Source organism: Hylobates moloch, unplaced genomic scaffold (assembly GCF_009828535.3).
Source record: "Hylobates moloch isolate HMO894 unplaced genomic scaffold, HMol_V3 SCAFFOLD_2, whole genome shotgun sequence".
NCBI classification, from domain to species: Eukaryota; Metazoa; Chordata; class Mammalia; order Primates; family Hylobatidae; genus Hylobates; species Hylobates moloch.
The window spans coordinates 87,141,487-87,168,346 of NW_026652277.1; the positions used below are offsets into that span (position 1 = coordinate 87,141,487).

At 38.1% G+C, this 26,860-nt stretch overlaps 1 non-coding gene across 1 annotated transcript; it reads left to right on the top strand.

The window, feature by feature from the left end:
• Positions 1-23,229: 23,229 nt before the first annotated feature.
• Positions 23,230-23,289, top strand: LOC116477587 (U7 small nuclear RNA). The gene has a single exon (XR_004250552.1). It is a non-coding gene; the product is annotated as a U7 small nuclear RNA (small nuclear RNA).
• Positions 23,290-26,860: the final 3,571 nt, after the last annotated feature.

A 26,860-nucleotide genomic window follows, 5' to 3' on the forward strand; every position in this document is an offset into this window, starting at 1 on the left:
CTATCTTCATACATTGCTGTGAAGATTATAAATTTGTGTGACCTTATATAGCAATTTGGTGAGACCTATCAAAATTATAAATGCTTGTACTTTTTGACCCAACAACTATTTCTGATAAATTGTTCTACTGACAAACTTGTTCTTGTGCTAATTTGTGCAGGTACAAGTTTTCTCACTGTAGTATTCTTTGTAAGAGCTGAAATTTGGCAAAACATTAACTGTCCACTAATAGTAGACTGGTTATATAAATTACAGTACATCCATAAAATGCAATCAAATAATAATAAAGAATAAAGATGCTGTCAATACATTAAAATGAAGATATTCCTAAGTATATTGTAAATAAAAATACCTTGATAAGTAGTTCCTTTATTCATAAAAACGAAATTCTGGAAGGATACATATGAAGCAAATATTAGGGCTTTTTTGAAGGAGGCAGGTGGCATGGAAACCAGGCAAACAAGTCTGGAGGGGAAATTTTCACTGTATACATTTTAATATCTTTGGCTTTGAATACCATGAATGTTAAAAAAATGTATTCACATAATGACAAATGATTTTGAAATTTATCACAAAGAATAAACTATTAGGAATAGACAAATATAATTGTGAAAAGATGCCTTCCGCTATTGGATGGTAAAAGTCACTTGTAAAATGTCATCATTAAAACTGTGTTTCATTGGCCCCAATAAATATAGATGTGGCAAAGGCACCAAACATAGAAATATGTCTACATATGTACAATGTATGGTATTTGATAAGTATGATAAATGTCAGTAGAAAAAAGACAGATTACTCAACAAGTGATAATTCAGTTAATGGGCAACAATTTAAGGAGAAAATTTTATGTCCTTATCTCATACCATATTGTAATCTCACCCTAAAAGAGCAAAAGAAAAAAAAAAGAGACATTTTCAATAACAGACGTAGTACCAAGATAATCCTAGATATTGTTATAAGGGTGGGATGATAGCATTTGTAATCCATGTCCAAAAACCATTTAAAATGTTCTGTGAATAAGCCAAATTAGGACTCCCTCAGAGAAGATGACTTTCAGAACCATCTCAGTCTCAATAGCCCATGAAAAACAAGTTATTTCAAATCAGTTCTTTGCAGACAGCTAAACAGAAACTTCTGTTGCTTATGTTGCAAAGTATTTTCCTTACTAAAAATTCACAGTTGTTCTTTGTTTTCAGCTTGAACTATCCAGCAATATTAGTTTTGGTTATTTTTTCCAGGTTTAATCCTACAGTAGTTACCTACGTAGTTATTGTAATTGGCCCATCTTCTGGGTTGTGTTGAGATCTTGATATTTTCCTAAAAGTGCTCTTGATTTGCACTAGAACCCTAAACCTAGATTCTCAGCATGAAATGTCTTTGTTTTCCTGGACTCTTTTCTCCCAGCATCAGTTTTCTTCATGAATTTACATTTTATTAATAAAATACTGCCTTTAACACTATAAAGTGTGAGTTAGGCAAACAACTATTTTTTAAATCTGAATTTATTTTAGAATTTCTTTTCTCATTCCGTTCTCTGTCCTTCTTCCTATCAAAGATTTTACTCATGACCCTCTAATCTGACAATTATATAGAAAGAGAAATATTTGCAGACACGTAAGGTATCTGAATACACCTGGCTTAACCCTCCCATTTTGTTTTTTGTTTGCTCATTTGTTTGTTACTGGCTACTTTGTTTTAATAAAGCAAAGCCAAAGAGTAAGGGTGGAGTCAAAATGTATCTGGGTTCAATCCCCATATTTGCCCGTAATAGTGAGATCACAGACACACTACCTAACCTTGCTGAGATTGATTCCTATCTATAAATGAGGAATGTTAACACTTGTTAATTGTAGCAAGGATTAAGTAAAATAGTTTTGCTATAACACTAACTGTACTGGTGCTAACAATAAATACTAGTTGTTTATTTAAATTCCTAAATAACAGCATTTTGGCAATTATAAATATACTATTATTTCTGAAAGGATAATGCGAAAAATGAATCAGTGTCCTCAGCAATCTAACAGTCTCAGTGTGAATGCCTGTCTGTTGTTACGCAATGCTTGCTATCATTCTTTTGATGTGTGTCACATAAATGTATTCTAGACCCTCAGAAAGTCATGTTTTTTGCAAGATGTAATTCCACAGGGATGCCTTCAGGCAGAGAAGCTGAACCCTTCGCAACCATCCTCCCATTTCAGAAACCACACAGGGTGTTGTATGGCTGCCCACAGACAGATATACTCCTGCACAGGGAGAGACATAATCTTTAAGAAGTTAACCTGAGGAAATGGGTTAGTAGTCAGGAAGATTAGAAAATGGATCACAAGTAATGCACTCATCCTGACATTAAACTCTGTTTCAGAAACCCATGCAGAGACCCTGATTGAATCAACCAATTGAACAGAGCAGCACTGTGGAAACTGTAAGTTAATGCACTGCTCCAGCACGGAAAGAGATTTGCTTCAGAATTGCAAACCTGCTTGTGAGTTTACCCTTCTTTAAATCATATCTGTAATTGACGTAAATCAGTGGTTTAAATATTCAACTGAACACATCTCTAGCCACAGAACAGAGTAACTTCTGGGGATTTATCTCTATATTCAGATGTGGAAACCTAAATTTACAAGTACACCAGAATCTGCTTAGCAAAAGTTATTTAGTCTAACCCACATAAATTCTGACAATGCATATACACTGATGAGGCTAAAAGGTTTCAAAGGTGTGACGGACACCAAAAAGTACTAGAAGCCTGTACTGAAGAAACATGGTAATCAAGTTTGTATCTTTGTCCCTTCCCAAATCACATGTTGAAATGTAATCTCCATTGTTGGAGGTGATGCCTGGTGGGAGGTGATGGGATCATAGAGGAGGCTTCCTCATGAATGGTTTAGCACAATCCCCTTGGTGCTAATCCTGTAATAGCAAATGAGTTCTCATGAGATCTGGTCATTTATAAATGTGTGCCGCCTCCTCCCCCCTGCTGTCTCTCTCTTATAAATTATCCAGTCTAAGGTATTTATTTATGCAATGCAAAAACAGTTTAATACACATGGGACAGGTAAAAGTGGTAATTCTCTCATGAGTAGAGTAAGCAGTAAACAGTGTTTAGAACTAACTCCAGATGGTCTTAGATACGGTGAATGGTGCATATAGGTACATAGATATTCCACCTCAGATTTCAGCTTATGACAGCTAGAAAAATGTGTAAACATATTTGATGTACCACAAAGAATCGGAGGGAATTACTTTAAGAAAAAGGATGTGAATTGGTTATCTTTTTCTAAATCCTATGTGTTTCTATATCTTCTTCAAGTTTCCACAGCCAGAATTAACAGAAGGTAACCTGATGTCATTGAGGAGTAGAGAGAGAAGGTGCCTTCCCTTGACGTCTTGGCACCTGGTGTCAACGTGCCATCTGATATGGTTTGGGTCTGTGTCCCCATCCAAATCTCATGTTAAATTGTAATCCCCAATATTGGAGGTGGGGTCTGGTAGGAGGTGATTGGATCATGGGAGCAGATTTCCTCCTTTGATGCTATTCTCATGACACAGTTCTCCTGAAATCTGGTTGTTTAAAACTATGTAGCAATCTCCCCTCTTGCTCCTTCTCTGGTCATGTAAGATGTGCTCACTCTCCTTTTGCCTTCTGCCATAATTTTGAGTTTCCTGAGACCTCCCCAAGAGCAGATCTTGCCATGCTTCCTGTTCAACCTATGGAACTGTGAGCCAATTAATCCTCTTTTCTTTATAAATTACCCATTCTCAGGTATTTCTTATAGCAGTGTGAGAATGGACTGATACTGAAAATTGGAATCAAGGAATGGGGCATTCCTATAAAGGTGCCTGAAAATGTGACTGCAACTTTTGAAGTGGGTAACAGGCATAGGTTGAAAGAGTGTGGAGGACTCACAAGAAGATAAGAAGATGAGGAAAAATTTGAAACTTCCTAGAGACTTGTTAAATTGTTGTGACCAAAATGCTGATAGTGATATGGACAGTGAAAACGAAGCTGAGAAGGTATCAGATGAAAATGGAGAAGTTATTGAGAACCAGAGCAAAGGACACTTTTGTTATTCATTAGCCAAGAACTTGGCAGCATTGTGCTCCTACTCTATGGATATTTGGAACTTTGAACTTGAGAGTGATAATTTAGGATATCTGGTGGAAGAAGTTTCTAAGCAGTCAAGCATTCAAGATGTTTCCTTGTTGCTTCCAGCAACCTATTTTCATATGCATGAACAAAGAATGACCAGAAACTTATATTTAAAAGGGAAGCAGAGTATAAAAGGATAGAATATTTGTAGCCTGGCCATTTGGTAGAAAACGAAAGGCCATGTTTGCCGGGAAGGGGAATTCAAGCTGGCTGAAGTAGTTTGCCTAAGTAAATAGGACCAAGATGCTGATAGCCAAGACAATGGGAAAAAGGCCTCCAAGGCACTTCGGAGACCTTTGAGGTAGCCCCTCCCATCACAGGCCCAGAGGCCTAGGTGGAAGAAATGGTTTAATGGGCCTGGACGAGGGTCCTACTTCCCTGTGAAGCCTCAGACACTGCTCCTCACATCCTAGCTGCTCCAGCTCTGGCCCTGATTAAAAGGTACCCAGGTACAGCTCAGGCTAGTGCTTCAGAGGGTGCAAGCCATAAGGCTGGGCAATTTCCACTTGGTGTTAAGCCTGAGGGTGCTCAGAGTGCAAAAGTTGAAGTTTGAGAGCCTCTTCCTGGATTTCAGAGGGCAAATGGAAAAGGCTGGATGTCCAGGCAGAAGCCTGCTGCAGGGATGGAGTCCCCATGGAGAACCTCTACTAGGCCAGTGCAGAGGGAAAATATGGGGTTGGAGCACCCACACGGAGTCCTCACTGGGGCACTTCCTAGTGGAGCTGTGGGAAGAGGGCCACCATTCTTCACATTCCAGAATGGTAGGGGCACTGACAGCTTGCACTACATGCCTGGAAAAGCCACGGGCACTCAACACTAGCCCATGAGAGCAGCCACAGAGAGGGGGAGCTTCCCAAGGTCTTTGAAGTGCACCCCTTGCATCAGCATGCTCTGGATGTGAGACATAAAGTCAAAGGAGAATATTTTGGGGCTTTCTTAACAACAGCCCTGCTGGATTTTGGACTTGCATGGCGCCTCTAGCCTCTTTCTTTTGGCCAATTTCTGTCTTTTGGAATGGGAGTAGCTACCCAATGCCTGTATCCCCATTGAATTATGGAAGTAACTAATTTGTTTTTTATTTTATAAACTCATAGGCAGAAGGGACTGGTGTTTTTTCATATGAAACTTTGGACTTTTGAGTTAATGCTGAAATTAGTTAAGACTTGGGGGACTGTTGAGAAGATATAATTGTATTTTGCAATGTGAGAAGGATATAAGATTTGATATGAAAGAGGAACAGAATGATATGGTTTGGATTTGTCTCCACCCAAATCTCCTGTTGAATTGTAATACCCAATGTTCGAGGTGGGACCTGGTAGGAGGTGATTGGATCATGGGGGCAGATTGCCCCTTTGGTGCTGTTCTCATCATAGAGATCTCATGAGATCTGGTTGTTTAAAAGTGTGTGTAGCATCTTGTTCCTGCTCCAGTCATGTAACGTGTGCTTGCTCTCACTTTGCCTTCTGCCATGATTTTGAGTTTCCAGAGGCTTCTCCAAAAGCAAGTCATGCCATGATTCCTGTACAGCTTGCAGAACTGTGAGCCAATAAATCCTCTTTTCTTTATAAATTACCCAGTCTCAGGTATTTCTTTATAGCAGTGTGAGAACACACTAATACAACATCTCACACTATCCTTTAACATGCCATTTAGAAACATTCTGTGAAAAAATACCATGAGCAATACCAACAGATATTCATGAAGTTTAGCAAAGTGATAGACTCTTTTAGATATTATTTTTACTCTGAAAAGAATTTAAGTCTAACTAAAGTCTTTAGGAGACCTACTAGAAAAAAAGAAATAAAGTATCTCAAAGTCAGAGGACATATTATCACGTCCTTATGCACAACTTTTAAATAAAATTGTTATAATAGATGTACATAGTTAGATTTACAGAAATAAATTTAGACTTACAGATAAGTTGCAAAGATACTCATATACAGTACACACAGTTTTGACTATTGTTAACATCTTACACTACTGCAATACCTGTGTCACAGCTAATGAACCAATAATGCAGCATTATTGTTAAGTAAAGTCCATACTTGCATTACATTGTTCACTAATGTCCTTTTTCTGTTCGAGGACTTCATAAAGGACATGATATTATATTTAGTTATCATGTCACCTTAGGCTTCTCACAGCTGTGTCAGTTTCTCATTTTTGTTGTTTTTTTGATGACCTTGACATTTTATGGAGTACTGGTTGAATACTCTGTAGAGTATCTCCTCAATAAGAATTTGTTTGGCGTTTCTCTCATGATTAGACTGGGTTTTGAGTTTTGAGGAGTGAGATAAAAGAGAACTGTCCTTCGCCTCATATCATATCATATTAAGAGTACATACTCTCAAATGGACTTATTATTGATTATGTTAACCTTCATTAAGTGAGGTACTGTTTGTTAGATTTCTCCAATGTAAAATTGTCCTTCTTTCCTGTTTTCCATATTATTCTCTTTGGAAGCAAGTCACTAAGCACAGATCACACTTAAGAAGAAGAGGGTAATGCTCACATTCTTGAAGGGAGAGTCTGTTCATAGACTATAAGGAATTCTTCTATACAACAGATTTGTCTCTTGTCTTCCATTTGTTTTTTATTCCTTCATTTATTTATAATAGTATGAACTAATGGGTATTTATTTTACTTTGTATTACAGTCTGGTACTACCATATTTATTTTGTTGCTCTAATTGCTCCAGTTTTGGTCATTAGGAGCTCTTTCAATTGGCTTCTGTTTCCCTTTGACAAACAACCATTGTGTTGTTTTTGGATTACTTTACTACTTTCTGGCACTAAAAGATGGCCCAGGATTATCTTGTATATTCTCTGATCCAGCATGAAATGGATTTTAGCCTAGCATATTTTTCTAAGCTTTCCATAATGTATTTTCATATATGAGATTATGCCATAACTTTGGAGAAACAATGCCTTTGCAGACTAGTCCTCACTAAGTTTATTCAATTTAAAATGAATCTCTTACGTATATTCAACAAAATGAAACATGATATCTGATACATTTTACTAACTTTCAGCTTGCATGGGTTATATATGAGAACTCTTCAAATTTTTCTTATCTAGGGAAAAAAGATATTCAAGTTTCCTGGGCACTAGGGAATGTTTCTTACCAAAAGAAGCCACAAAAATAAAAAATAATAATAATAAATTCAAAAGATGGGTGAAATTACAAAACCAATAAAATGGGTAGAATTTTAACATTTTTAAAAATCCAGTGAGGCTGACAAAATCTAAATAGTGGGGAAAAGAGTAAAGTGAGATAAGAGATTAGAGGATCTTTAAGACTTACATATGTCAATTTTGGCTTCTGTTGCCATTGCTTTTGGTGTTTTAGACATGAAGTCCTTGCCCATGCCTATGTCCTGAATGGTATTGCCTGGGTTTTCTTCTAGGGTTTTTATGGTTTTAGGTCAAAAATTTAAGTCTTTAATCCATCTTGAATTAATTTTTGTATAAGGTGTAAGGAAGGGATCCAGTTTCAGCTTTCTACATATGGCTAGCCAGTTTTCCCAGCACCATTTAATAAATACGGAATCCTTTCCCCATTGCTTGTTTTCATCAGGTTTTTCAAAGATCAGATAGTTGTAGATATGCAGCATTATATCTGAGGGCTCTGTTCTGTTACATTGATCTATATCTCTGTTTTGGTACCAGTACCATGCTGTTTTGGTTACTGTAGCCTTGTAGTATAGTTTGAAGTCAGGTAGCGTGATGCCTCCAGCTTTGTTCTTTTGGCTTAGGATTGACTTGGCAATGTGGGCTCCTTTTTGGTTCCATATGAACTTTAAAGTAGTTTTTTCCAATTCTGTGAAGAAAGTCATTGGTAGCTTGATGGGGATGGCATTGAATCTATAAATTACCTTAGGCAATACGGCCATTTTCATGATATTGATTCTTCCAACCCATGAGCATGGAATGTTCTTCCATTTGTTTCTATCCACTTTTATTGCATTGAGCAGTGGTTTGTAGTTCTCCTTGAAGAGGTCCTTCACATCCCTTGTAAGTTGGATTCCTAGGTATTTTATTCTCTTTGAAGCAATTGTGAATGGGAGTTCACTCATGATTTGGCTCTCTGTTTTTCCGTTATTGGTGTATAAGAATGCTTGTGATTTTTGTACATTGATTTTGTATCCTGAGACTTTACAGAAGTTGCTTATCAGCTTAAGGAGATTTTGGGCTGAGACAATGGGATTTTCTAGATATACAATCATGTCATCTGCAAGCAGGGACAATTTGACTTCCTCTTTTCCTAATTGAATACCCTTTATTTCCTTCTCCTGTCTAAATGCCCTGGCCAGAACTTTCAATATTATGTTGAATAGGAGTGGTGAGAGAAGGCATCCCTGTCTTGTGCCAGTTTTCAAAGGGAATGCTTCCAGTTTTTGCTCATTCAGTATGATATTGGCTGTGGGTTTGTCATAGATAGCTCTTATTATTTTGAGATACGTCCCATCAATACCTAATTTATTGAGACTTTTTAGCATGAAGGTTGTTGAATTTTGTCAAAGGCCTTTTCTGCATCTATTGAGATAATCATGTGGTTTTTGTCTTTGGTTCTGTTTATATGCTGGATTACATTTATTGATTTGCATATGTTGAACCAGCCTTGCATCCCAGGGATGAAGCCCACTTGATCATGGTGGATAAGCTTTTTGATGTGCTGCTGGATCTAATTAAACTAAAGAGCTTCTGCACAGCAAAAGAAACTACCATCAGAGTGAACAGGCAACCTACAAAATGGGAGAAAATTTTCGCAACCTACTCATCTGACAAAGGGCTAATATCCAGAATCTACAAAGGACTCAAACAAATTCACAAGAAAAAAACAAACAACCCCATCAAAAAGTGGGCAAAGATATGAACAGACAATTCTCAAAAGAAGACATTTATGCAGCCAAAAAACACATGAAAAAATGCTCTTCATCACCGGCCATCAGAGAAATGCAAATCAAAACCACAATGAGATACCATCTCACGCCAGTTAGAATGGCCATCATTAAAAACTCAGGAAACAACAGGTGCTGGAGAGGATGTGGAGAAATAGGAACACTTTTACACTGTTGGTGGGACTGTAAACTAGTTCAACCATTGTGGAAGTCAGTGTGGCGATTCCTCAGGGATCTAGAACTAGAAATACCATTTGACCCAGCCATCCCATTACTGGGTATATACCCAAAGGACTATAAATCATGGTGCTATAAAGACACATGCACACGTATGTTTATTGCGGCACTATTCACAGTAGCAAAGACTTGGAACCAACCCAAATGTCCAACAATGATAGACTGGATTAAGAAAATGTGGCACATATACACCATGGAATACTATGCAGCCATAAAAAACGATGAGTTCATGTCCTTTGTAGGGATATGGATGAAACTGGAAATCATCATTCTCAATAAACTATCACAAGGACAAAAAACCAAACACCGCATGTTCTCACTCATAGGTTGGAACTGAACAATGAGAACACATGTACACAGGAAGGGAAACATCACACTCCGAGAACTGATGTGTGGTGGGGGGAGGGGGGAGGGATAGCATTAGAAGGTATACCTAATGCTAAATGACGAGTTAATGGGTGCAGCACACCAACATGGCACATGTATAGATATGTAACAAACCTGCACATTGTGCACATGTACCCTAAAACTTAAAGTATAATAATAATAAAAAAAGACTTACATATATGAAAGCGCAGATAAAATGTGGGGGCCACTGGGCAGATTCCTGGAATATAAATTGTTAGAAACCCTATGACTTTCGGAAAATAAGAAATGTCAGCTAGACAAAGCATTAATTTTAGAATTCTTTTTTTTAAGCTACACTTCAAGTTCTGGAATACATGTGCAGAACGTGCAGTTTTGTTACACAAGTATACACGTGCCATGGTGGTCTGGTGCACCCAACAACCCATCATATACATTAGGTATTTCTCCTAATGCTATCCCTCCCCTTGTCCCCCAACAGGCCTTGATGTGTGATGTTCCCCTCCCTGTGTTCATGTGTTCTCATTGTTCAACTCCCACTTATGAGTGAGAACATGCGGTGTTTGGTTTTCTGTTCCTGTGTTAGTTTGCTAAGAATGATGGTTTCCAGCTTCATCCATGTCCCTGCAAAGAACATGAACTCATCCTTTTTATGGCTGCATAATATTCCATGGTGTATATGTGCCACATTTTCTTTATCTAGTCTATCATTGATGGGCATTTGGGTTGGTTCCAAGTCTTTGCTATTGCGAATAGTGCCGCAATAAACATACATGTGCATGTGTCTTTATAGTAGCATGATTTATAATCTTTTGGGTATATACCCCGTAATGGGATTGCTGGGTCAAATGGTATTTCTGGTTCTAGATCCTTGAGGAATTGCCACACTGTCTTCCACAATGGTTGAACTAATTTACACTCCCACCAACAGTGTAAATGTGTTCCTATTTCTCCACAGTCTCACCAGCATCTATTGTTTCCTGACTTTTTCGTGATCACCATTCTAACTGGCATGAGATGGTATCTCATTGTGGTTTTGATTTGCATTTCTCTAATGACCAGTGATGATGAGCTTTTTTTCATTATGTTTGTTGGCCGCATAAATGTCTTCTTTTGAGAATTGTCTGTTCATATCCTTTGCCCACTTTGTGATGGGTTGTTTTTTCTTGTAAATTTGTTTAAGTTTCTTGTAGATTCTGGATATTAGCTATTAGCCCTCTGTCAGATGGATAGATTGTAAAAATTTTCTCCCATTCTGTAGGTTGCCTGTTCACTCTGATGATAGTTTCTTTTGCTGTGCAGTAGATTTTTAATTAGATCCCATTTGTCAATTTTGGCTTTGTTGCCATTGCTTTTGGTGGTTTAGTCATGAAGTCTTTGCCCATGCCTATGTCCTGAATGGTATTTTCTAGGTGTTCTTCTGGGGTTTTTACGATTTTAGGTCTTACATTTAAGTCTTTAATTCATCTTGAGTTAATTTTTGTGTAAGGTGTAAGGAAGGGGGCCAGTTTTGGTTTACTGCATATGGCCAGCCACTTTTCTCAACACTATTTTTTAAATAGGGAATCCTTTCCTCATTGCTTGTTTTTGAGAGCTCCAGCTGGTAACTGGTGGGTGCCCCTCTAAGACAAAGTTTCCAGAGGAAAGAACAGGCAGGAGTCAATTTTGAGATGAAGAATTTTTAGTCTTTACAAGTAATTTTTATAGAGACGAGGTCTTGCTATGTTGCCCAGGGTGGTCTTGAACCCCTGAGCTCAAGCAATCCTCCTGCCTTGGCGTCCCAAAGTGTTGAGATTACAGGTGTGACCCACTGCACCTAGCCATTTTACTCCTATAAAAAGAGAAACTTTCTTAGCACCCTTATATCAACTGATGTATATCCAAGGTTTTAGCACATCACTGATGAAAAATTAATTTTACTTCCCAAATGCTCACTGATTACATATCCCTGTGCTAGGACCCCATGCATTCTAGGCACTATGCATACAGCAGAATGAAATAGACAAGATAGCTATATTTGGAAAACCTACATTCTAGTGGAGAGATATAAATAAAATAACAACAACAACAATAGAAGAAGAAAGAAGAGAAAAAAGGGGAAGGAAGAGGAGATGAATAAGAGGGAGGAGAAGAAGACAGCAGCTATGTCAGCTGGTTGTGGTTATAGTACTTAAGAATAAAAAAGAAACAGAAAAATGAAGTTACAAAGTGATTGGGTGGAGGGTGCAGTGGTCACAGAATACTTCTTTAAAAGGCATTTGAACAGAAACCTAAAAGAGCGAAGAAAAATATATAAGTAGTACGAAAGTATTCCATGCAGAGAAAAAGCAAATGCAAATACTCTGAAGTGTGCAGTTTGACTTGTTGAAAAACACCAAGACCAGTGACTCAAGAAGGTCAAAGAAGCATCAAGAAAGAGAGAAGCACAATATGTTATGTCTTGTGGGACCTAGTGGAAATGGGAAGCCATTACAAGATTTTTAAAATAGAAATTACATGATCTAGCATATTTTTAAAGGTTCATCTGGTTGCTCTATGTAGATTAGATTTACAGACAGAGGGGTGGCTTTCATAGATCAAAATAGAGAAAGTATTTAGGAGGCTATTCAATAACGTAGGCCACAGGAAATAGCAGTAAATGACTGCATTAAGGTATTTATTGAAGGTACAGTTGACAGGCTTTGAGGATGATTTAGACGTGGTATATGAGAGAAAGAGGGAAGTCAAGGACAACTCCAAGATTTTGGGTTGAATCTACTGAAAGAAGAGTTTCCACTGATTAAGATGGAAAAGACTATATGAGGAAGGGAGTATAAAATCAAGTGCCTGGTTTTGAACTTGCTAATTTTAAGAAGCTGTCTGTTTTGTGTTGCTACAAAGGAATATCTGAGGCTGGGTATTCCTCAAATAAACTGAAAGGTGTATTTGACTCAGGGTTCTAGATGGCTACAAAGTTTGAGATTTGACATCCACATCAGCTGAGGGCCACATCAGGCAGCTTCCACTCATGGAAGAAGGCAAAGGGGAGTGGCATGAGTAGAGATTGCACAAAGAGAGAAAAGGAAAAGGGCGGTGGAGGCAGGGAAGTGCCAAGGTCTTTTAACACCCAGGTTTTATAGGAACTAATAGAGTGAGAAGTTATTCACTCCCCCCAGGAAGGACATTAATCTATTCATAAGGGATCTGCCCCCATGACTCAAATACCTCCCACTGGGCCCCAACACCCAGCAGCATCACACTGGGGATCAAATTTCAATATGACACTAGATAGGGATTAAAAAAACGATATTCAAACTACAGCAGAAGCCATTAGATATCTAGATATCAGCTAGGCAATTCAATATGTGAGTCTGGAATCAAGGAGATGATCTGGGCTGGAGATATGCATTTTTTCTATTTTCATTGAAATATAGTGGTCATACATATTTTGCAGGTACATGTGATATTTTTACACATGTATGCAATGTGTAATGAGCAAATTGTGGCAATTTAGATTTCCATCATTTCAAATATTTATCTTTTTCTGTTCTGGGAATGTTCAAATTCTTCTCTTCTAGCTTTTTTTAAATATTCAATAAAATATTACTAACTATAATCTCCCTACTGTACTATTGAATACTAGAATGCATTTGTTCTATTTTACTGTATTTTTGTACCACTACCAAACTTCTCTTCATTCCCACCCTTACCATTTCCAGCCTCTGGTAACTACCATTCCACTCTCGACCTCCATGAGATCCACTTTTATTTTTGCACCCATATATGAATGCAAACATGTAATATTTGTTTTTCTGTGCCTGGATTATTTCACTTAACATAATGATCTTCAGTTCCATCCATACCACTGCAAATGACGGGGTGCCATTTATCTGGCTGAATAATAGGCCATTGTGTATATATACCACATTTTCTTTACCTATTCATCCATTCGTGGACACTTAAATTGATTCCATATCTTGGCTATTGTGAATAGTGCTGCAATAAACATTGAAGTACAGATACCTCTTTGATATACCAATTTCTTTCATTTTAGACATATCTAGCACTGGGATTGCTGAATCATAAGGTAATTCTATTTTTTAGTTTTCTGAGGAACATCCATAATGCTTACTATAGTGGATATACTACTTTACATTCTCACCAAAGTGTACAGGCATTCCGCTTTCTCTGTATTCTCACTGGCCTCTGTTATTTTTTGTCTTTTTGATAATAGCTCTTTTAACTGGGGTAAAATGCTATCTCATTATGGTTTCAATTTGCATTTCCCTGATGATTAGTGATGTTGATCATTTTTTATATATACTTATTGGCCATTTGTATATTTTCTTTTAAGAAACATCTATTCAGGTCTTTGGAGATAAAAATTTTAGAATCATTAGCATATAGATGTCTTCAATTATTCTTTTCTCTATATTACAAGGCCAACTGCTTCTGCATGTAAAATTACTAAATCTCTTGACAGCTAACTTACTACTTCACTTGTGTTACTGTAAAATAAATTATTTGATCAGAAGCAATAATAGATGGGATACATAACATAGATGGGATACATAATAGGTGGGATACATAACAAACCAGAGAATGGTGTTCTTGGTAGAAGCATGATGGGCAGAATTATATACAATTATTACATTAAAAATAAATTGTTTCTTCCTCCAAGATGGAAGGGACTCCATGTAATCGACCTGCTCCAAGGTGGCTGAATAGTCCCTCCAGATTCTATATCTGGAGCTCGGCATTATTCTCTGCTGTTGTCAAGTAATGTTTCAGCAATGACAGTAGTCATTGTAGAGAAAGTCCAAGTTGTAAAACCCATGCATGGCTTGAATCTCTGCCACCATAGCCACCCTCTTTCATGAGCCCATTGGGAAAGCATAGAGTTGTAGAAAAAGATACTGACATGCACAAAGTATTTGTTCACCTGATCATTTAGAGCCATATCTGCAGTCAATGTCATTTATAAACTATTTTTAGGGAAAAAATATTCTCCCGTTTGGAGACAGCCATCAACATACCTCTTCCCTTTTGCTCATACTTTGCCATCAATCTTCCAATCCTATTCTTCCCAAGCCCCTGACCATTTGGTCATACCACTAGTGAAGCAGCATAAATCCAAACATCAAATAATCTGAACCGGATAAAGGAGACAGCCAATTCTACCTATGGAGTAATTACTCTGTCTTTCATAACCACCCTTTAATGGAGTTGTAGTATTATAGCAATGCCCTTATGGCAAGAGCCAACATGTAATATAAAATCACCTGTAAACCAGACTCTAATTTGTTCTTTCTTATTCAATTCATTATGGGAGTGTCCTTAGCTGTCTATAGGTATAAGTTGAAGTGAATGTGTCGGTGCAGCAGAAGAAGGTACACTGTGGTGTGAACCAACTGATCATATAATGTTCTCCAGTCCAACCTCATGTGTACTATCTCCATTTGATAATGGAATGCCACTTGGGACACCAATTTTATAGCTTGATGGATCAGATAATATCCAATTTGTAATGGGCATCTCAAGTCATCTCGTCACATTGTGTTTCATCTTTAAGCATTTAGTCTCAATCAGGGTCCATTTGCAAACCAGAAATTTCTTAAAATAAGTGATTTATAGAAAACTGCATAGCTTTACAGAAAAGTCCAGGGAACTGTACTCTGATTCTCTTATCAGAGATTTCCATAGGCTTCATTCAGTATCCTGTTTTGTCATGGACACTTAGAATAACATTGACTCTACTGTTTCATACGAGCCAAGTGGTGCAACTTATACCAAAGCTGGAACAAGCTAAAGGGACTTATCTTTCTCTGTAGTCCTCTCAAAGCCTGTGAACTACTAGTTAAGAAAGTAACACATACCCTAATGTGTACTACATGTCCATATACCTACAAAAATAAAAAAAAAATGCCAACAAGGCTTGCTTCCATTCTAGCAGCTTAAAATGAAGCATCTTGTTTTCACTTGAGATGGGATACCACAACATGCCATAAAACTGCTAAATTCGAGAAACTTTACTATAACTTTATTAAATGTTTGCGAGATTTGTGTTGTTTGCCTGTTTGCTTTTTCGTTGGTTGGTGACTTGACAAAACTATTCTATTGATGTCTATTTCCCCTACAGTATATAGCTTCTGATGTTGCTCCTCAGAGAACACATCTTGGGAATACACAGAACCTTTCTGAGATGATTGTGGTTTTCATCAGCATTCACTTTGTGTCCTTCTGTGATCTTCCTGTTACATTTCTGGCTGACCTAGCACTATGGATATCATGCCCAGCTATTAGTATCCACTAATTGCTAGCTGATTGCTGTATTGTTTTTGACAGCACTGAGACATAAATTGCTACAAAATGTGATCTGATTAAAGTCAGGCTTCTTTGAAAAGCTAGGTTTTGTCAGTTTTTGAGGATTCTCCAACCCTAGGAGGGCTTTTTTATGCTCTTTCTCTAGTTCACTCTGATAAACTTCTATTTGATCTACATTTTCACTTGTTGCTATTAATATCATGGAATTACCTGCCTCCTTTATGTGTTCACCGCGAATATCTCCACTGTTATAGACGATAAACCTCCTCACATTGTGTTTCAGATGAAGTCAGCTCTCTTACATAGAGAGCTTCAGCACCGTCTGTTCTCACTGCCTGCCTCCACCCTCGCAGAATCTCTGCCCCACTGCCCTGGAGATGTAAGCAAGTACAATGTCCCACTTATTCTTTAGTGACACTCTAGTGACTTAAAATGGTTAACTTTTATAATTTTCTATTAAATTCTTATTTCTCTGGGACAGACTCTGCTGCGCTCTGTATACAGTCATTTCAAATATTGATCTCCATTCATTCATTTTATTATCTTTTGAGATATAACTTACATACCATAAAATTCATCTATTTAAAGTGTAGAACTCAGTGGAGTTTGAGTAGGATCACAATATTTTGCAGCCATCAACACTATCAAATACCAATATATTTTCATAATCCCCAAAAGAAGCCCAATGGCCATTAAATCATTTCCCATTTTACCCTATTCTGAGCCCCAGAAGCAATTTTCTATATCTACACATTTGCCTATTCTAGGCATTTCATATACATGGATTCATATAATATATGACCTTTTCTTTGTGGCCTATTTCACTTAATGTAATGTTTTCAAGTTCATCAATGTTATAGCATGTATTCATATTTTATTACCTTTTTGGCTGAATAATATTCCATTGTATGGATATATTATATGAATATAATTTGGTTTATCTGCTCAATAGCTGATAATATGTGCTATTTCCACTACACTGCTATCATGAATAATGACGCTATAAACATTTGTGAACAATTTTTTGTGTGGACATGTGTTTATGATTCTCTTCAGTATACGTAACTACAACATTTTGTAGTTCCACCAGTAATATATGAGGATTCCAATTTCTCCCAAATCCGTGCCAACACTTACTATTATCTGTCTGCTTTGATGATAACATTCTAGTGTGTTTGAAGTGGTATCTCATTGTGGTTTGGATTTGCATTTCCCTAATGATTAATAATGTTTAGTATCTTTTAATGCTTTTATTAGATATTTGTATATCTCTTTGAAGATATGTCTATTCAAATCTTTTGCTCATTTTTCACCAAGGTATTTGTCTTATTGTTGCATTCTCAGAGTTACTTATATATTCTAAAACTTAGCTCTTACCAGTTATGATTACAAATACTTTGTCCTATTCTGTGGATGATTTTACCACTTTCTTGATAATGTTCTTTGAAGTACAAAAGCTTTAATTTTTATAAAGAAAAATTTGCTATATATATATATATATATATATTTCTTGGCTGCTTGTGCTTTTGGTGTCATATCTAAGAAATCATTGTTTTAACCAATGTCAAAATGATTTATGCTTATTTTCTTCTAAGAGTTGTATAGTTTTAGCTGCATCATTACAGCCTCCAATCTTTTTTTAGTTAGTTCCATTTTGAGTTAATTTTTAAAATATGGTACAAAGTATGACCACTGAAATTTCTGCTTGGTTGGTGTTTTGGTCAGCTAAGGATTAGAAAAAGGTGTTTTTAAATGTGTGGAACTAATCTTTGCCAAGGAGCTTAGCATGTGTATTGAGATACATCTTAAACACTCAGCTCACCTTTACTTCTTGTTTGCACAAAGGCTCAAGGTTAATCAGAAGTGAGAGCTTAGGACTTTCTCAGATCTTTCCAGAGCAATCACACAACTCTGGACATACCTAGAGCTGTACACACATGCAGCAAGCCATGTAGATTTTTAGAAGTAAGTCAAAGCTTTTCCAAACTCCTCATAAACATCTAGTTCTTAAGATTTACCTTGTAAACGTCTTACTTTGCCTAAGTTCATCATTGCCAAATTCTATAGTTTGGCTCTAATGTTATCTACTGTCTCACAGAGCCATAATGTTAAACTTTGCCCATGGATTTTTTTTTCTTTTTTTAACCAATGCCCCTGAGGATAAAGCTGTTAATATTACCCAAGCTCCAAAATCAGGTCAAATAAAGGCAGTCTTGTAAGTGGAGTTTTCCAGGAACTGAGAGACAGTGTAAATAATCACAATTTTCTGGGAATGAGGCTTTGTAGAATATCCAACATTATATTTCTATCCCAGTGTCTGCCAGACTGCTGGCTGTCCCCATGATTGTGGGCTGCTTGTTTTCAAAGCTACTGCGGAGCTGTACGAGGAGATAGGATAGAGCAAGTTAAAATGATACAAAGCTTGCTGTTTTTACTTAGATTCAGCCATTTTTCTTGAATAAACACTTCCTGGGTTGCTGCAAGTCTTTCTTAATTTGAGTGTTTTTTGAAAAAGTTGACCGAACATTTTTTGCCAGTGTTTTTATTGCTTTAATGAAAGAGAAAATTTTTGGAGGTCCTTACTCTGACATCACCCACATGGATTCATTTTTAATATTCTACTTAGAATGTTTCTCTGTTCTCATCTTCAAGGATATACTTATAAGGTTGATTTTTAATTTCACCTCCTCAAGACAATCTTGCTTAAATAGAAGATATTCTTTCATCTTCTGAACTCTCCTATAATAGCTATCATATTTGTAATTTATTTTACTAAAATGTCATCTATTCCAGGGATTACCTAAACTCTTATTTGAAGCTAATATTGTTTAACTTTTGACATGTGTATTTATAATTTATTTATCCATCAAAATTATAATTATTTTAAGGACAGGAACATTAACTTTTACACCTATATATCCTGAAATAGTTCCAGTTACATAAACTTAATTCAGTGGATCACTTATTTAAATCAAAGTTATGTGCTTCACTATGATAATTGTTATCAGAATTTTATTTATGCCATGTATTCCAGAGATGGAAGGTTTGGGGACCAAAAAAATTTCATGACTTTGGTAGAATATTACTTCATATTTTTTTTATTATACTTTAGGTTTTAGGGTACATGTGCACAATGTGCAGGTTTGTTACATATGTATCCATGTGCCATGTTGATTTCCTGCACCCATTAACTCGTCATTTAGCATTAGGTATATCTCCTAAACTTCATATTATTTTTGAGGCATTTTCCATGTGACAAGCTTCATACTTTTTTATTATCTTCCTGGTTGTTTGGCCTGGATCTTCACAGGAATTTAAATATTTAGCATGCCCCAGATTTTACTTGCCACAAAATATTTTATAGTTACTCTCTTTATACTACACACACTACCTTAATATCCTATTAATTAGAGTACCAATGACATATATAGTTATATTTATTTCTGGTAAAAATGCTGTACTTTTGTTAACTCATGTTAGACATTTGGAAACTTCATATATTGAAAAATTATTTAATGTGAAAGGAGGTTAATTATTTATAAAATGAAATTGCAGTGAAGAAGGCTGAAGAAAATATCTTAAGGGTATTGTCAGCCTTTCACTGGGGAAACCATAAAACATGAGATATACCATACTGTTGAAGTCATTTGAAATTATTCACATGCACACACATCACACACAAGAAAAGCATGATGCAGTTTTGTCCTTCAAACAAATACTGCCACTTGCATGCCAGGGAAGGCTGCGTCTCCCTGAGCCTCGCTGAATCTTTAAAATATTTATGGCAAAAGCAGCCATGCCTACCCCTAAGTACTGAGAATGAGAGTAGTTATATATAAGATGACAATACCTATTCCTGTTTCCCTTCAAGTATATATCTGGGTTTTGCTGCAAATGAAAGAATAAGCTCAATTATCTTTCTTCATTCTCCCTATTCCCACAGCAGAGGGAACAGGCACACAAGAAAATAAAATCATTATATGTTTAAGCAGAGGCTGGAAGAGACTCCATGTGGGATATTCCTCGTCTGTGAACTGCACCAGAATTAAAATGAATGCTCTCTCTGTATACACTCCTTCTCTGGCCTGCCACCACCTCACTACACAAAAAATTGTTTTCTCCCTGTTGAGTTGGAAGAGATGTAAATGATAAGTCATCATGTAAGCCTGATCCAATCAGAAGGCTTTTATTTTTCCTCAGGAAATCTCTCCTTGGTATGACAGAAAACCAACTTGGAAACAATGAGTGGAAACAAAGAACAGAAATGATTTCCACATCAAGATGCGAATGCACCTGTTAATTCCCTGACATAGTAATTTTTAAGTCAACACTTAAAAATAAATCTTCTCCTTGTGATTCATTCAATCTCCCATGATAGATATGAACCGGAAGCAATACTTACCTACTGTATTGCAGAGACAGTCAACCATAATCAAGATATTATTTAGGGACCAAAAAATATAAGTTGTGATGTTTAAAACAAATGGAAGACAAACTTTATCAAAGTCTATGAATTTCACTTGAATATGAAAGTACTTTTACTTTTTATGTGTTCTACCACTGCGCTAAAACCCTCATTAAAGATTGAAGACAAAGGAAAGTCTATTTCTATAACTAAGAAACTACTTAATTCTTTTACAACCATTTTGTTGGAGGATGGTATATGCTCTGAATCTTTTAACATCTAAGAACATATGTCTATTGCCTTCAAAGTGAAAGACAACTTAGCTATATTAAAAGCTAAAGTTACAAATTTTCTTTTTTCCTCAAAGTTCTGAAACAGTGGTTTTACCACCCTCAGATTTTTAGTATTGGAAAGTCTGAGGACGGTCTGGTTTTCTTGTTTTGTTGTTTACCCTGAGTACTTGTCACCTTCTTTATAAATAATATGGAGACACCTCAGAAGAAAATACTCAGAAGCTAGTATCATTCTATTAACTTCCCATATACTCAGGGGACCCTTTTGAGATGCAGAATTAGATCTTGATATTATTTAAAAATGTTTTTTCCTGTTAACTGTATTTATATGTTTCCATACTCTCCACCAACTGCCCTGTTGCTCAACATCTTCTTACAAAATATGAAGGGTTTCCTCTGCTAATACGGGCCAGTTATGATGACATCTGTTTGGAGAAAGAGTTGCAAGTTGACTCAGTGCACTGAGTTGTTATCAATACCATCTCAAGTACAAACATTCGATGATTTGGTATGTGGAAGGTATACTTCATTGTCCCCCAGACATCATGTAGGTCTTCTTTGTCTCGTCTATTGGTCATTGCACTGAGAACTTGGAATCAGGGATTAAGAGGACCCTGGTGGGGCTCATGCTACTATCTTTGTTGTAAATACAACTGATACATTTAACTGATTTTTTTTTCACATTCAAAGACTACGTGATATATAAAATGTATAAAATATATAAGCTTTCAACTTATATATTTTATATATAACTTTCAGCTTATATGTATTTCTTTATAAATAAAGAATATTTGGTAGGCACTTGAGATTTTTATTGAGATATTCAAAATTATTTCATCAACAACACTTTTATCAGGATAATAGAGGTATTAAAATTAGAATAAAAAGCTATTCTGAACCGACCTCCAAACTGAAACATCACTGAGATTCTCAAAATCCAACTGAGAGTCAAATTGGCTGAACTAGGCAAATAAAGAAGAAATGAGAGGTTTTAACCTGACATTTTAGATTTATTGGGGCAGGGGAACTTTCTAAAATACAGAAGTATCACACCCAATCTAGGGAATCATATTTAAAGAAAGCAATGCTCTAATAGATGTTTGTAGTAATCCATATTGGTTTGTAATTTTAAAGATAAAATATCTAAGTTTTCGATGATTGCTAAGATGAAGTAAGCCAACTAGAATCTGTCTAATGCACTGTTCACAACTAGAACTGAACAAACTACAAAAAACAAACAAACAACAACAACCAAAAACAACCACTTAAACACTCTGAAAAGTAAAAACTAGCAGGAGGATCTGAAGTTAAAGCTTGAAAGCAGCCCACAGAGGGTAATGAGTTTCGTATTGTTTTCTTCCTTTATCACTTTGCTTGGATGTTTACCTGATCTGTCTCCCATGAAAGGTTCTGAACTTCAATTCCAGTCTCCACAGCTCCCTGATAGCGCTGACATCGCTGCTTAACCTTTTAGCTTCTAAGCATCTGTGAAGCAGGTTCACTAATTACTATTTGCCTGAGTCTGTTGAGATAGAACACACTCACACACACAATATATGAAGGAGATTTTTACTTACAGATACACAGCAAGGGACAAAAGAAGCTTATGATTCATTGTGAGCTGACCACCTAATCCTCAATAAAGCTGCCCAGAGTGAATAAAGTCTCGACGGAGCATGCCCCACTTGCACTGCAGCTGAGGAAACACAGCTGGCAGCCTATTCTGGGTTATATAACCCAGGGACCGCATGATCACTGGGCAAAGCTTTGAAGGATATCTCACTTCCACAGGAAGGAGGAGTAAAGCCCAGGCCGTACCAGAGCAGTTCCTCCCTAACTCAAGATGTTGCATTCCCAGCACATTCTACAGTTATTTGTGAGAACTACAAGCAAGAAACGGGGATAACTACGTATGTCCAAGGCCTCCTGGAGAATTGTCCTAAGGTCTACCCCTCTAGCCAGACATCTCTCGTAGCAAAGTCAGTCCATTTCATATGCCCACCAACCTCTCTGGACCTGGAGGAAGAGGTTTATCTAGCCAGACTAATGTAGCACCTTGACTGACCCAAACTCAGTGCAACACTGTTGAGTAACAGACAGAAAATCCTTTACTGGATCCCAAAGGACTACACCATTAGCAGGACAGCCAGACCTGCCCGAGGCAGTGACCTAATCCAGGATCCCAGTGTCTCAGGTAATGGAATACTATGCAGCCATAAAAAATGATGAGTTCATGTCCTTTGTAGGGACATGGATGAGACTGGAAAACATCATTCTCAGTAAACTATCGCAAGGACAAAAACCCAGACACCGCATGTTCTCACTCATAGGTGGGAATTGAACAATGAGAACTCATGGACACAGGAAGGGGAACATCACACTCCGGGGACTGTTGTGGGGTGGGGGGAGGGGGCAGGGAGAGCATTAGGAGATATACCTAATGCTAAATGACGAGTTAATGGGTACAGCACACCAACATGGCACATGGATATATATGTAACAAACCAGCACATTGTGCACATGTACCCTAAAACCTAAAGTATAATAATAAAAAAAAAAAGAATTATGGTAACAGTGTTACAGCTCTTTCAGAATTTGTTTAGCAGGTTTTCTGGTTTTCACAGGAAAATAAAATAAAAACAATAATTATAAAAAAAAAAAAGCAAAGAAGGATTATCAGACAGCCCCACTGTTTGTAGCCAGTGGACCTGCTTCCAGATCTCCTATACTTATGTCTCTACTGTACCTAAGGTATTTATCTAGCTACAGCAGTAGGTATTGCCAATCACATACACTCCTCTCAATTGGGCTAAAAGAAAGTGTTGAGGAATTCCATTGTCTAAAACAACTTTCCTGAGGAATCTGGGGGATGTCTAGGGCTTCCAAGACAGTGGCAGTGGAAAGGCAATATCTACATGGTCAGAGGAAGGGTTCTTACTACTTTTTCATGAGTACCAACTCATGTGTGACATGAAAGATCTAATAAAGGACATGAACCCAAAGTCAATCCCACCTCCTGGTGGGTTCCTAGTAAGCCTGTGTAAAAGCTTAAGGCCACTGGCCCAATGGAGCATCTCCTTCCTAGGGTGATATCTAGGGGCACCCCTAGTACGCCCAATGTGCAGGATCCCACCAACTACCAGCTTTACAGGCATGGCATTGTCCATCCTGTATCTAGGCCATCCCCAGCCACCTGCAGAGAGAGATGCAACACTTGGGCACACACAGCACCCCTTTCTTTGTTGCTTTGTTCAGTGAGCCACTCATTGGTAAAGAGGCATTGACATTTCCCAGCCAAGTCTCATTGATGGCATAGTTGCATGAGCCCAATTTCCTTCATATAATATTGTTCATGAAACTCCTATGCAGAGGACTAGCACTGGTCCAGTTCTTGTTTTCTTCATTACCACTGGAACATTTCTGATCTATGTAGTCAGAGGAGCTTAGTGCATCAAAGCACAAGCCCACCAAGATTCTGTTTAGTTATAGTTGTGATATTTTGCCACACAGTCAGTTATAAGTTAAAACAGAGAACCTTCTGCTCTCTCCCATGCAACAGGTACCAGATCCTCATTCAATAAGCCAGGGCTGCTCAGGTTTTGTTAGTATACAGTGTGGCATTAAGGAATGCTGCTGTGGTTTTATCACTGGCAGGTAACTGTGGTCTGTGACGGAATGAGGCCCAAACGAAAGATCTAACACTTTATCAGATTATCCACATTGCCACAGTCTGGGAGAACCTAAAAATGATATTATGTTTCTAGGCCTGTACTACCCTGTCCTCGTGGAAAAAGCAGATTAACACGTTAGTTCCCCACCCCTCTACCCCTCCCAGGATCTCAGGTATCCCCTACCTATTGCATAAGGGTTGGGCTGAGTTGGTGTATTGAACTCATCTGTCTGCCCCAGTCCCAAGGCTAATACCTCTGTGATCACTCGTTATTCTTGTTGCTTGACCCAGACCTTTGGGCCTCTGTCATCCAGCCTAGGAAGGGAGGTTATATCCTGTATTAACTTGACATGTCTGATAACATCCACTATACTGGAAGGATTAAACACTCCCTGCCTCCAGAGGAACCCTAGCATCCTGGTATTCCTTGGTCTTGTTCTCCACCTCTGTGGAATCCCATAGAGGAGAGGAACCCAGGAGAAGTATCACCTTTAGATTGAAGTTAGGGAGGCTTGCCTGGGCTGCTAGGGTGGCCTAAACTGCAAACCACCCTCCAGGACATGCACTCTAAAGGGGAAGAAGAAAAATCATAGTTGGGAACACTGGAATTGGGATTTTGCAGGCACAGCCTAATCAGGCAGCTACTTAGTCCACCTCCACCTCCACCAAACTCTGCATCTCTGTCAACCTCCAGGCAGCTACTTAGTCCACCTCCATGTCCACCAAGCTCTGTCAACTTGAGCTGTAGTACCATATTTCCCTTTGATTAGAGTGCAGTGTTTAGTGACCACATTGCTCTAGTCAGAAGGGGTTGTCACTCCATTAGCAGGCCATCTTGATGTCATTTCTTCAGTTGTTTTGTGAGTTGGCTCCGCCACCATTCAACAGCTCTATTGGCCTGAGGATGATAAAGTGTATGGAAAGTCCATTGTATTGTAGGATAATGCACACATTGTTGTGTTACTTGGGTGGTAACCATTCCTTGGTCAGAGTGAAGTTCCATGGAGTAATCAAAAACATGACATGTGTTCCTTTTAAGAGAAGCTATGTTAGTCCCAGCCTCCACATGAGTGACATATATACTTTCCCATTCCAGACAGCAAGTTATTGTAATAATACTTGTCCTTTAATAATCCATCCACTTTGTTGCCTTTCTTCTGACGAGATGTCTAGGTTGTTGGCAACAGCTGATGAGTCAGTGAAAATGTAGCAAGATAGGGTGGTAGAGGAAGTCTATGTGGCTATCACCACTGCATGAAGTTTGGCCCAATGTTCAAAACGCCCATGTCCAGTCTCAGTCATGAGATAGCTATCCACTGGCTAGATGGCTGCCACAGCCCAGGGAACCCTGCCTGCTTGCCACTTGGCACAGCCATCAGTAAACAAGCCATGTCATACTGTCAGTAGGCACATGTCTGAGTCTTGGGCCCCAGGTATCCATAGGAGGATCCAAAACATCCCCTACATGTTGCTTAGTCCCTTCTGGCAAGTTAGCCACTTGCTCACGGAGGCTACTGGTCCCTTGGCTGCTAGGCCCAATCTTTTGAATGTATCCTATCCATTTGATCATTGAGCTGTATTGAGCCTGTCCAATTTCATTGGCAAGGTTTGTGAGTGCCCAGGTGAGAATGGGCAGTTCAAGTTGCAGTGTCTTTTGTGGCAGTTCAATCACAAGATGCTCAGTCTCCTTTAGTGTCCAATGGCAAGCAAGGAGTTGTCATTCAAAAGAAGTGTATCTGGGGGCGGCCTCAGGCAACTTACATGGCCAAACTCCAAGAGGCTCGTACACCCCAGTGGCAGTTTTTTGTTGCCACAGACTCCAATCCACATGCAGAGTGGTTATGCACACGTCATTTCATCAGGGTAGCAGGCTTTAAAGCTTTTAAAGTCAGTGCCTGGGCCACAGCTCATTGAATGGCTTCCAAAGCCTGCTGCTGCAAAGGGTTTCACTTAAAGTTGGTAGCTTTGCTGGTCACCTGACTAAGGGGACCAACAGAACACCCAGGTGGGGTATACACTGCCTCTAGTACCCAAAGATGCCTGCCAGCTATTGGGCCTCCTTTTAATTAGTGAGTACCTCTAGGGTTAAAAATATTTATTTTACTGTCTCTGGAATACCTTTTTGGCCTCCTGCCCAAGTGACTCTGGCATTCAGCCTGGACAGTCCATTGTTAGTCTCCGTGCCCCAAAGGCCTTTTTGACCAGCCAAAAGGGGCTGTTACATTGTGATAGTGTAGTGTGTAGCAAGGCCTGAATTAGCAAAATAATATCCTATTTTCCACTTAGCTTGCAGTACTGCTTTTGTGGAATAAACTTGGGACTTGGGTGGCAGGCTGAAGTGGACATATTCCACTGTTAGGCTCGAATTCTTGGCTATGATGTAGTGATATTCTGTTCCACAAGCAGCCAAAGTGTCAATGCATATGTCAACTAAAGAAAAAAAAAGCTTTTAAAGAGTTACAGTGGGTTTTATTTATCAGTTTTATTGAGGACTATAGATGGAGGCCTATAGCCTGGGCGCAGCCCTATGGAG